This window comes from Lemur catta, chromosome 11 (assembly GCF_020740605.2).
Source record: "Lemur catta isolate mLemCat1 chromosome 11, mLemCat1.pri, whole genome shotgun sequence".
Classification (NCBI taxonomy): domain Eukaryota; kingdom Metazoa; phylum Chordata; class Mammalia; order Primates; family Lemuridae; genus Lemur; species Lemur catta.
Genome location: NC_059138.1, coordinates 55,543,925 through 55,557,232, shown reverse-complemented (window position 1 = coordinate 55,557,232; position 13,308 = coordinate 55,543,925). Strand labels below are relative to the sequence as shown.

Sequence of the window (13,308 nt, the reverse complement as noted above, 5' to 3'; positions counted from 1 at the left end):
TGATACTATCAGATATTGAAATAATGACTGTCTCCTGCCTGTGACCTACATGTTGTCTGAATTCTACCCCTCCATTTGTTTTTAACTTTAGTAGGATCAAGGAACATGATATCCATATATCCATAGATTGCCATGTGGTTTCTAATTCTCCAACTTGATGTCTGAGGTCTTTGCAATATTTTATGATGACCAATATTATGTATTACCATTATATTTGCCATATTATATATTCATTACTCTGTTGTTGAGCCTATCTTATGTCCACTATCACATAGAGTTTTTTTAGTAATGACTGGTCACTCTCTATAATTCCTGTTGTATGGATTGTTGAAATCTCCCATTAGAGTGTGGATTGACAGGCCCAGAACCCCCTGGGTCATTAGCCTCCTCACAATATTTATGATATGCAGCACCATCTGCTTGGAAACACAGAGTTCTTTCTTCTATTGTTTTTTTTCCCCCTAATTTTATCTAGATCCTCCACTGCTTCAAATCATAATCATCATATCCTTTATTGTCTTGTTTTCTCTTCTCTATTTGGTCTAAAGAATCAACTCACCTTTTGTTTTAGATTGAAGCATAACTCCATGTTAATTTCTAATATTTTTTGGATTACTTTTAAAAATCATGCCTGCCTATTGTGTTACCCTAGTAAATATTCCTTTCACTGAGAAATAAAATCTTTTAAATTTATTCACAGTATAAGATTACTAATGAATTTCTTTTGGTTCTTGATCTCAAATTCTATTTTGCTTTAGTCTTCTGCACATATAGAAGCATATCACTCTAAAAAACATGATGCTGTACAATACATACGTGAAGCCAACAGAGATTCGGAAGAACATTTACCTTCTGAAGGTGAAGAAAGGTCAGGCTCAAGCTTAATAACGATCCTGAAGGAGAAAATGTCATGTCATTTATGCGAATAAATGCATGTTATTGTCAGTTATGTACAAAAAATGTATATAATCATAATTTGGGCTATTTTTCCTAGAAAATGAAATAATTCAAGAGTTTCAGAAAATGGAGCCAAATCATGAGTACAGTGAGGAGTGGCGAGATGGGGCTGTGCTAGTTTGATATTCAGAGATACAAGAAATCTAAATTGTGCATGATGTGATGAGATTGCTTGCGGGAAGTTGAGAAAAGCTGAAAATGCATCACGATGGGAGTTGGGCTGAAACACAGGGCGAGTCCAGGGGGCTGTCGGCCTTGTGAATGCAATGAGACTGAAGGATGTATCCAAGTAACAAGGAGGTACTGGCAAACAGCTGCTGAGAGCCAGCTGTGTGCCCGGCCCAATTCAGCACATCACACGTGTTCCCTCTAATATTTCACCAACTCCACATAATGGGCAGGGCTGTTCGTCTTTGCATACAAAGGAACTAATGCTCAGAGAGGCTCTGGCTCATTTACCTTAAGTGGCAGAGAGAAAACATGAAGCCAAGTAGGCGAGGCTCTGAAACCTACATTTGTGTCACCACTCTGCTCCCCCTACCCAGTGTGACCTGGGTAAATGTGTCTTTGGTTAGATTATTTCATCAGTCATTATTTCAACTTCTGCGCCCAGCTATGTCATTGAAGTCTCAATGTTTGCCCCCTCTAATGCATGCCTTTCAGAAAAACACTGAATCCAACAAACAAAAATTCTCAGTTTGTCCTGCAGGTGCCGCCATAACCATACAGTATCTCTTTCTAGCTCTTCAACCGATTTCTCAGGGCTGCAATAGACCAGAAATTCTAGAAGATAGAAGAAGCCAATTATGAGGCTGACAGTTTGTGTTGGTAAATCCATGTGTGTGTTTAGAGTTCTGTAGCTCCAATATATAAGTTATGATTGTATTTTTCCTTTTTAAAAAAGCACTTCTAAATTTTTAAATAGGGAATATTTACATGATTCAAAAAGCAGAAGTATAAAAAGCCACATAATAAATAATCTTCCTTCCACCACTGGGTAGCCTTGTCTGTCCAGTTCTTATTCATGACCCCTCAGAACAGATGACCACAGTTATCTAACCTCTTGTAGCATTCCAGAGTGTAAATGTATCTATAAACAAATATAAATACATGTTACTGAATCATTTTCTTACACAAAGAGCAGCATAATATACAGACTATTCTGTACTTTGTTTTTTTCACATAAAAATATATATCGAAAATTTCTATACTAGTGCATAAAAAGCTTCTCCATATTTTCAACAACTGCATAGTATTCCATTGTATGAATGTACAATGATTCATTTAGCTAGTTTCCTATAGATGGGTATGTAGGTTGATTCCAATTTTGTTATTTATTATTATTTGTCAAAAATAATAAAAACACCAGTCTATATTAGTTTTCTATTGTTGCCAATACAGGTTACCACAAACTTAGTGATTTAAACAACACCTCTTTATTATTTCACAGTTGTATAGATTAGAAGTCTGGATGGGTTTGACTAGATTTTCTGCTCAGTGTCTACCAAGGGCAAAGTCAGGTTGTTGGCCTCACTGAGCTCTTAGCTAGAGGCTCTGCTTCCAAGCTCACACAGGGCCGTTGGCAGAATTTGTTTCCTTGCATTTTTGGGACTGAAGTTCCTATTTCCTCGCAGGCTGTCAGCCAGGAGCCACTTTCTGATCTCACAGGCAGCCTCATTCCTCTCACATGGCTCCCTCCCTCTTCAGACCAGCGGGGCAAGTCCTTTCACACCTGGGAGTTCTCTGACTTACCTTTCTGCCATCAGCAGGAGAGCCTCTCTGCTCTTAACGGGTCATATGATTGGATCAGGCCTCCCCAGATAATCTCCCTATTTTAAGGACAAGTGTGTCATATAATCTAACACAATCCCAGGAGTGATAGCTCCATCATGTTCTTAGATTCTAGAGATTACAAAATCCTACCTATATCACCATCCCTCATCTTGCACTCATTATGTTCTCAGGCGTGTTTCTAAGTGCTTTACTTATATTAACTCGTGTACTCCTTGCCACAACCACTGAATTCAGTGGTTATTTCCATTTCACAGTAAGCAATCTGAGGCACAGAGAAGATACTAATAGATAACTTGCCCAGGGTTACAAAGCTGGTGAGTGCTGGAGTCACTGTGCCACCAAGTGCTCTTGGGCAATTCCCCTACTACCTTTTTCAAATGGAGTAACAATGAATACTTCTGTCCACCAGTCATTGCATTAACCAGAGACCGGAAGGAAACAGAGGATACACCCTGTATTAAACAGTTTAACTGAAGAGAGCATAATCTACAGAGATAAGCAAGATGAGGGAAATCTACAAGGCATGGTGAAGAGCCAGGAATTAGCTAAATACCACAGGAAGTTGTTTTACCATCCCTGGGCTTGAAATGGAAGGGGAGAAATTGTATTACTGGGCGCTGGCAAGAGGTGGTGCTGTGGAAGATTGTTCCTGTCCCTTGCGCTGTGACCAGAGAAGGGCGCAGCCATCGCTGGGAGAATAGCCGGCAGAGAGCAAGTCGAGGACAGCGAGGATGGATCCCTGACCTCTCCTCCTGACCTCCAGTCTCTTTGAATTGGCCAATCCCAACTGGAAGCCAGAGGGCAAGGAAGCCTGAGCGATGCCCTGTCTAGAGTTTAGTGTGCTTGGGCTCAGTGTAGGCACAGAAAAGTAGAGAAGGGTTATGAGTGAGTAGTTTGGATCACATAATGTCTTCAGAAATTCAGTTTCTATGAGAGTCCAGTTGCAAGCCAAGTATACTTTTCTTTTTCTTTCTTTATATATATATATATATATATATATATTTTTGAGATAGCATTGCCTGGGCTAGAGTGCAGTGGCGTCATCATAGCTCACTGCATCCTCAAACTCCTGGGCTCCAGCAATCCCCGCCTCGGCCTCCCAAAGTGCTAGGATTACAGGTATGAGTTACTGTGCCTGGCCTTTTATTTTTTTTTAAGACAGGATCTTACTCTGTCACCCAAGCTAGAGTAGCTCGCTGAAGCCTCCAACTCCTGGGCTCAAGCAATCCTCCAGCTTCAGCCTCCTGAGTAGCTGGGACTACAGGTATAGTCCTAGCTACTCAGCCACTGCACCCGGCCCAAGTGTGCTTTTCAAATGGATAATAGGTATTGACCAAAGAAGCTTTAATCCCAAACCCTCTGGATCTGCTCTGTAATGCAGGGGCTTGCAAAACATTCATATAGTATCTCTATCTGTCACGGATGTGTCAAGTACCATTGAGTCTACTAGATTTTAAGTCCCAAGAGGCAGGGCAGATTGCTTCTTAGCCTTGACCCATGGTGTGCTGGACCTCTTTTATACTGGTTCATGACAGCCCACAATTAAATATTTAGAAATTTTGTGAGCTAATTGATATCACATTGGTAACTTGAAATTGACCATAATGAGTGTATTTAACCCACAAAAATTGGCAAGTGCTACAAATGAGGCATTTTTGTTTTCTGGAAAGCTGGTTGTTAAACATTTACTAGCACACCACTGGCCTTGTCTAACTCTTGCTCTAGGCTCCAATCAAACTGGTTGCCTTGTGGGTTATCCAATAAAGGGACTGGAGCAATGCAGCCAAATGTGGAATATCCTGGCTCTAAATTCCAAAGAAGCTCACTATGCATTGTCACTATATCTTTGCAGTGATGGTACTAGGTGTAGAAACTTGTCTTTCACGTAGACGCCTGATCCCTAGAAACTTCACTGATGGAGCAAGACCCTGTTCTTTCACAGGGCTTGTCTTCTCTATGACTGCATGTATCTCACTGAGTCACTCGAGGTGCTTGCCACTTCCTGTTTACCAGCTCCAATCCACATAATATCAATTTAATGAACCTATGAGACAAACAGCCTGATTACCACATCCCTGTGACTCATTAAAATAATCACTCCTGTTTTATCTCTGATGGTCAAGCAGAGCCACTTGGCATCCACCATTCCAGGTTCCTATTATTCCCATTGAAGTCAGGCCCAATTCCATGGCAGCATATTTCATCATTGTCACATGCCTACTAAATCTAGCTTTTTACACAAAGCTTTTAAAGGCATTTCTTAATAACTAAAGAGTGGCGAATAAATTGTCTTCTGATCCCTCTTGCTAGTTTTGATTGGGGGTGTGAGGTGAATATGCAACCTGTATATAAATAGATCCAATTCAACATTGCCATCTCCTTAAATCTTTGAATTCTGCACTATACAGCTTGCTCAAAAAATTTCAGCATCCAGCTAACACTTTAAACTATGAGTCCTTTGTGAGTGCCTGCATACCAATAAATTTGTCCTGATACAATCTTATGTTTCATTGAACACGCTTAGAGTCGATGCCTGAGTAGCTCCCTAGACTCCTGACAATACAAATGGGTAAGATCTTGCAACTCATTCAGAGTATAATTTATCTCCTCCCAGAGCAACCTCACACTCTCCCTTTGGGCTCTGCTGGGATTTAATTGTCATTTGGAGCCTGTAGGTAAATGAGGGATGGTGAGGCTGGGTTGGGGAGAGGATTGACTCCCCTTGTGAGATAACTGTTCTAGGTTAAGTCACCAAACGAAATTTATGTAAGGGAAATCAAGATCCCTTGGGAAAGAGGGTAAAGGATTCTTACTTAGGCAAGGACAATTCAGGGGGATTTCATGGTTCAAAACTCAGTTAAATGTTTCTATTCCAGGTCTCAGAATCCCACTCCTTATTAACTAGTGCCTTAATTGGCATATGATACCTGGAGAGGTTGAACATTTAACTACTGTTGCTTCTCTGCAACATATATAATTAGTCCTTGGACCTAATTACAGTCATGTCTGCACTCTAGATAAGAATTTTTTGAGGCCACCATCAAGGCTTTTTGACTCTTCCCTTGTTCTTTGAGTTAGCATTTCAAGTCTCTGGGCTTTTTTTTTCCATTTTTTCTTTTTGTAAGCTCTCTAAGGCAGTTAGGGGCAGCCAGACCACAAATTGCAATCACTCTGTGTTGCCGTAGTAATTAAGAGCCATAGTCATTTGATCATGCTTGTCATATACTTGTCCTCCAATGATAACTTGAGAAATCATAATATGGCTACATATCATGGATTGCTAGTGTCCTACTTCCCCTGGCAGAGGACATTTGTGAGCTCATCAACTATTATGGGCAACAGAATCCCCAAATCCCATCTTGAGGGTCTATTTCCTTGGGCCGTTCTTGATACCAATTTCTATGTCAGTTGAAGCCCCCATAGAAAATAAATATACTCAAAGAGTTTAACTGATGAGAATTTAATGAAGGAAATATTTTGAAAGGTATAGTGTATTAGCTAGGGCTCTCCTGAGAAACAGAACCAATAGTATACATGTACAGAGGGAGATTTGTTATGAAGAATTGGCTTGCACAATTTTGGAGGCTGGCAAGTCCAAAATCTGCAGATCTGATGTTCCCGTTCAAGTTCAAAGACTAGCAGGCTGCTGTAGGACCAAGAAGAGTGGATGCTCCAGTTTGAAGGCTATCAGAAAGGAGATTTCTCTCTGATCCAGGGAAAAGTCAGTCTTTTATTCTATTCAGTCCTTCAATTGATTGGATCAGGCCCACTGACATTATTGAGAGCAATCTGCTTTGCTCAGTCTGCCAATTTAAATGTCATCATCTAAAAACACTCTCAAAGAAACAACTGTTTGAACAAATATCTGGGCACCTCATAGGCCAGTCAAGTTGACACATAAAGTAAACTTATGCATACTAAGTAAATATGCTTAGTATATTAAATATACTTATGTAAATTTTGATACATGAAATATACTAATATATACTATACATCACAAATGGTTAGGGGTTAAGGGAACTGAAAAGGGATGGTGAGCATCAAGGAATTAGCTGCAATAGAAATCTGTCACCAGCATTTGGCCTGCAGGGATGATGGAGAAGAATTGGTGTCATTGGAGTCTGGTGATGCCTGTAGCTGTGGTAGAGGCCATCTGACATTGGCTGTGGCCATAGAGAAATGCAATCTCTTCTAGAATCTCTCTTGTCAAGGCAGGGATCAGTGGAATAAATATCTTGACCTTTCTCTTCCTCCCTCTTCCCTCCTTGTGCTGGTGCCCCACCCCTCTATTAACCTAATGTAAGCAGAAGCCAGAGGGGAGAGGAGGCTGTGTGCTGTTCTCAGTAGAGGTCAGCATCCTGGACCAAAGCATGGTGGAGAAAAACTGAGAATGGCAATGAGGCGGGGAAGCAAAGGGAGAATAACCAGCATGTTGGTCTTTCTCTTGCATAAGCATATGTGTACAATAAATTCAAAGAAGTGCACTTTCTGGATCAAAGGATAGAGGCATTTGTAATTTTTATAGAATTCCCCCCTAGGAGTTGTAGCAGTTCAGACAGCTGATAATTCTCTATGTGAATGCCTTCTGCCCCATAGCTTGTCCAGCCATGTGCTTTCAAATGTTTGGACTTTTCTCAATATGGTAAGTAAAAAGTGTTATCTCTGTGTAGTTTCAGTCTGCGTTTTTCTTTTTTATGAGGGGGTATAGCACCTTTTCATATGAATTCAATTACAAATGGTAGAAAATGCAACTCAATTGGTTTAAGCAATAGGAAGAAATATGATTCACATAAAATAAAGTTGGTGGGTATATCTGGAGACCTGCAATGATCCAAGGACTCAAAGGATCTCATCAAACCTGGTTCTGCTCCCTATCTCTGTCTCTGTCTCTCTGCCTGTCTCTCTCTCTCTCTTTCTCCCTCTCCCAGGCAGCACCAAGCTTTCATTCTCACAACTCCAACATGGGCAGCAAGGCCCTCAACTATATTATGTACTTATCCTTGAACCTGTGCTGTCAGGGGAGGCACAGCTCTGTTTGTCCAGCCCTGAGTCACAAGACAATATACCTTTCTCACCATACATATATGTTCCAAAATGTCCATATCAATATAATGCAGCTATACTACTCACAATAAAAACTTGCTCATGGCACATCCCAGATATATATCTCTCTCTCATATATAAACTAATTATTGTTCCAAGTCCAGAATCTCTGAGTGCCGAATATTTTTCTCGGTCAAGTCTTAATGTGGCTTCTCATAGTCCAGCAAACTATGATTAAATGGAAACCATAACTCACATTATACACTTACAGGGAGAGACAATAATTGAAGTAAAACTTTCCATTTGGAAAAGAGGAGAACGGGAAATAGCAGAGAGTAGCCTCTGATCTCAAACTGTTAAAAACATACCAAGGCCCTTGACCATGGGGTGAAGTGAGGTCTTTGGTCATACAATTTGGGCCACCCTGGAAGTTTCTCTCTTGACCTTTGTCTTTCATGGCCTCATTTAAGGTGGGGATACCCCTTCCCTGGGTTGCATCTGCTTAGCATCTCATTCCTGAAGGAATGGGTTTGGGGGCCTGCATTTGCCTCAGGGACTGAACAATGGCAGGCTGCTGTTTGTCAGGTGGGGCATTTCTCTGGCTACGGAGCTCCCTTAAAAAGTTAAAAGGCAATAGCCCTTTTAGGTAAGTTTTATTATCCTCATTTCATAAGTGTAGATTCCACAGCTCAGAAATGTTAAGTGGCTTTGCCTACACCCATACAGCTGGGGAGTGACAAAGCCAATATTTATAGTCAGAGGAGTCTACTTTTACTCCTCCATTCCACACTGCTTCCCTCTGTACCTTATATAAAAATAGTTTAGTTTGCAATATCTCTATTACTATTTGAAAAACTTTCATAACTAGCAATTGTAAGTGGAAAATTCATGCTCACTACCTTCCTCCTCCATGCTCTGCTGAATTCTTTGGCCAGTAAGAAAAAAATAATGGAAAAACAGAAAAATTCTCACTTTGTCCTGAAGGTGCCACTCTCATCACAGAACATCTATTTCTTGCTGCGCAACACATCTCAGGGCTGCAACAGACCAGATATTCTAGAAAATGGAAGAAGCCGGCTTGTTCAATTTATGCAGTTCGGTGCCTGGATCCATAACCTGCTTTTATTGTTCTGTAGCTCCTGGGTACTAGTGGAAAAAAATGTCAAAATTTTATTCATTTAATTTTTGAATAGGTAATTGTATTCATATGGTCCAAAAACAAACAAAAAGTGCATAAAGAATATAGTGAAAAAATTTTCCCTTTTACCAAGACCACATTACAGATTAGCAATATTATTATTAAATAATTTCTTTTGTGCCTCCAGAGAACATTTTATGCACATACAAATATTTTTTAAAAACTACTTGCTTTTATTTGCGTAAAAAGATACTATAACATCTTTTTTCTCCATCTTAATTATTCCATGTAACACTATATCTGGGAAATTTTGTTTATCAGAATATAAAAATTCCCCCTTGCCTCCACCTTTCTCTCTAGCTTCAGAATATGTCTAGTGTATGAATACACCTAAATTTATTTACCTGGTTCTCTACTGATGACCATGTAAATTGATTATTTTGCTATTAAAAGCAATACTAACACATGTAGCTTTGTATATAGCTCATTTGCATGTGTGTGAATATATCTGAATATACCTGAGAATTCCTGCTGAGTTCCTCTGGCAGTAAGAAAAAAAAATCTAAAAAATCAGAAAAATTCTCACTTCATCATGTATCTGAGGATATGTATTTGCCATGTTTATGGCATTTCCAAATTGCCCTTCACAAGGCTTGTGCCAGCTTATGCTCCTTCCAGCCATGTATGAAATTGTCTATTTCCCCACGGCTTTACCAACACAGTGTGTTTGGATTTTTGCCAATCAGTCTGAGAGGAAAAAAAAAATGATATCAATTTTATTTTATTTTTCTTCTTATTATAGGTGAGTTTGAACATCTTTTGTTTTAGGAGCCATTTGAATTATTTAGAACTCTTTGGATTACAAGTGACAGAAAGCCCCACTGCACCTGGCTCAAACAAGAAGATATCTTTTTTCTCATCACTAAGAAGTCTGGAGGTAGATGCAGAATTTCCAATGGGCCTTAATCCAAAGGCTTAAATGTCACCATTGTCTGTGATTTCTCTCTCTCATGCTTACTCTCTTGCTCCAGCTCCCTGTCTTTGCCCTATCCTTAGCCTTCTTTTCCCTGCATTCTTACAGCTCCAATATCAGCAGAGAAACCTTGCCCTGAGTTTCTCTGACCTAACTGAGCAGAGGGTGCAGTGCTCTGATTGGCCACGCCTGAGTCATATGACTGTCCCTAGAGCCAGAGAGAGAGTCAAAATCACTCAAATTAGATGGATTGAGAGATGTGGATTCCAGGTGTCTAGCAAAAGATCAAAGAGGGATTATATGAAGCTGGGCAAATAAATGCTGGCTTGGTTAACATCGCAGGTTTCTGCTGTAATCCACACCTTTGACAGTACGTTTATAAACATACGCTTCTACTCACACGCAACCCTTCAAAAACACCAGTGCCGATCTAATGAAGCCATAATTAGAAACTATGAAAACTGCACTTCCCCCTTCCCAAAGAGAGGCCGCATAGACTTGTCTAGTTATTGCTCCAAGTCCAGGATTTCTGGGTGATTCTTCTTGGTCAGTTCTCCTGGCAGAATCAAGGTTCCAGTATAACCATAAAAACAATACATAAAGGGACAGAGAAAGAACAGGATAATTACAAAAAAAAAATCTATTCATTTAATAAGGAGGAGAATGAGAAACAGCAAAAAGTTGTCCCATGATGTGCAGGACAGGAAGGGCAAGGCATCCCTGACCTGGAGGTAATGTGAGCTCCTTGGCCAATTTGGCTGCTCTGGTCAGTTCTCTGCAAGGATCTCCTTTGTCTTTTATCAGATCATCGGGGAGGAGAGAGGGAGGTCTCCTCTGTAGGCTACATCTCTTTAGCAGTTTACTTCATGTTGGAATAGGTTTGGGGTGTTTAGAAAGGCTTTAAGGGTTGAGTAATCATAGGTTGTTGTTTGCCAGATTTGCAGTTTCTCTGGCAAAAGAAGTCTCTTAAAACACTGTGAGGCATAACCTTCACTACTGATAGCACATTTCACATTGTAGACACTATGACTCAGAAATGTTAAGTTTCTTTACCTAAAGCCACAGAGCTGAGAAGTAATAGAGTGAGTGAAAAAGGCAGTATTTGTAATCAGGGAGCTCAGCTTTAAGGTCCAAGCTTCCAATATGCTTATGTGACAGTTATGTTTGCAATAACTAGCAATTGTAAGGGGGGAAAAAAAGACCACCACTCCTTACCTATGCTTTGCTAAAGTCCTCTGACTCCCACCCTTGCAAAAAGCACAAAGAAACAGGCTGAAACATTTTCAGTTTGTCCTGTAGGTGCTGCGGTAACCGTGGGATATTTCTTTTCATCTCAGCAGCTGGTTCTATCACGGCTGGAAAGGATTAGAAATTCTAGAAGATGGAGTCCAGTCTACATCTAATTCAATCTAAGGATTCCCCCCATCCGTGGGTTTAGAGTTCCATAGCTCTAGCATGTAAGTTAGGACTCTTTTCCTCTGAAATTTTATTTATTTCATTTTTGAATTAGCTACACAGTTACAGGGTTCAAAAATTAAAATGTACAAAAAATCTTCACTGAAAAAACCTCCCTCTATCCCTGACCCTTAGCCACCAATTTCCTCTACACAGCCTTTCCCATGGTAATTCACTTTTTGTCTATTATTCCAGAGATTTTAATGCATATGCAACTGAACATGAACATAGGTTCCTTCCCCCGTCCCTTTTTCATGCAAATTACAGCAAGCTCTTTATATTCCTCTGTTCCTTTTTTGTCCCTACACAGCTATATATTATTAGTTCCTAAAGCAAATTTTTATCCCTCTTAATGGATTCAGAGTTTGCCACAGTGTGAATGAAACTGCTTCTTCAGTGATGACCATTTAGGTTGATTTTTATTGTTTGTTCTTGGAACAATGCTGCACTGAATAACGTTGTTATGCCTCATTTTGCATGCCTGGGCATATATCTGTGGGACAAATTACACAAAAGCATGATTGCTGGGTCGAAGAATACATGTATTTACAATTTTAACAAATATGTCTAATTTGCCTTCTTTAGGGGTTGTTAAACTCACTCTCATCAGTACAATTTCAGAACACCTATTTCTCCACAGCTTGGTCAACATAATGTGTTATCAATTTTAATTTTACTTTTTGCCAATGCTATCTCATTTTTAATTTTCTACTTTTATTATGAGTGAGGTTGAGCAGTTTTAATAGGCACCATTAGATATGGTTAGGAGTTTTTCAATTATAAGTGGAAAAAACACCTCAATCTGGCTTTAGAAAAAAGAATTTATTATCCTTACAAGTGAAAAGTCAGAGGTAATTCAGAGCTTCCAGTGTGCCTGGATACAAGGATTCAAACGATGCCATCAAAGCTTCTCTCTCTCTCTCTTTCTCTTCCCTTCACTTTATCTTTCTCTCTCCTGCTCCCTTCTGCCCAGGCAGCCTCCCTTCACTAGCTGGCCTGAGAAGCTCCTAGATTGCTTGTTTCCTCACCGTTCTTTGTGTGTGGCTGCATTTGTTTAGCGTCTCACTTCCTACTGATGCAGGTTTAGGGTCCTGGGTGGCCTCCGGTATCTAGCAATCAAAAGCCATTTCGGAGGGGTAAGGTTGGTATTCCTTAAGTGACAAATTCACCCAAAATATTAGTAGGCAACAATATGATAAGGTAGATATTATTATCCACATTTTACAAGTGAAGAAACTATGGGTTTAAAAATATATATAAATGCTTTAGCCTAAAGCTACACAGACAATAAATGCCAGGGGACAGTATTTGTTCCCCAGGTGTATCCAGCAGTAAACCTACAGTGATGGTCAAAACACTTTCATACAAAAACTCCAATGGAAAACCACTCATTACACCCCTATCTATACCCTACCTTCAACTCTGAAAAATAAAGATAAAAAAAAGAAACAAATACAAGATTTTCACTGTGTCCTGTAGGTGCCACTGTCGCCACAGGCTACCTCTTGTCAGCAATGCATCACAGGGCTGGCATTCTTTCTAGAAGGTGAAAGAAAGCCTGTTCATCCAATTTATGTAGCTGACATTTCGGAGCCAGCACTCATTACATATGACTCAGAACTCCAGAACCCCACTCTGTTGTTACTATATTTATCTTTTCAAAATATATATATTGAAAATATTTGTTAAGAGTTTATGTAATTTCAAAAATTTAAAAATACAATAAAAGGTATATAGTGAAAAATCTCCTTCCTAATTTTATCCCCCCAATTTCATATTGTACCCCCATCCTGTGGATAACTGTTCTCAGTTTCTTTTCTATCTGTAATGAGATATTTATATACATACAAGCAAATGTGAAAAGATATTTCCTTTCTCCTATTTTTGCACAAATATTTTACACAAATATCTGCACTTTACAAAATTTCTCCTAACAACATGTCTTGAG

General features: G+C 39.6%; 1 long non-coding RNA gene across 1 annotated transcript; it reads right to left on the bottom strand.

Annotated features, from left to right (window-relative positions):
- Positions 1-873: 873 nt before the first annotated feature.
- LOC123647440 lies at positions 874-12,407 on the bottom strand. The gene is made up of 3 exons (XR_006738231.1): positions 12,389-12,407; positions 8,767-8,940; positions 874-893 (listed from the first exon to the last, which is right to left on the bottom strand). It is a non-coding gene; the product is annotated as an uncharacterized LOC123647440 (long non-coding RNA).
- Positions 12,408-13,308: the final 901 nt, after the last annotated feature.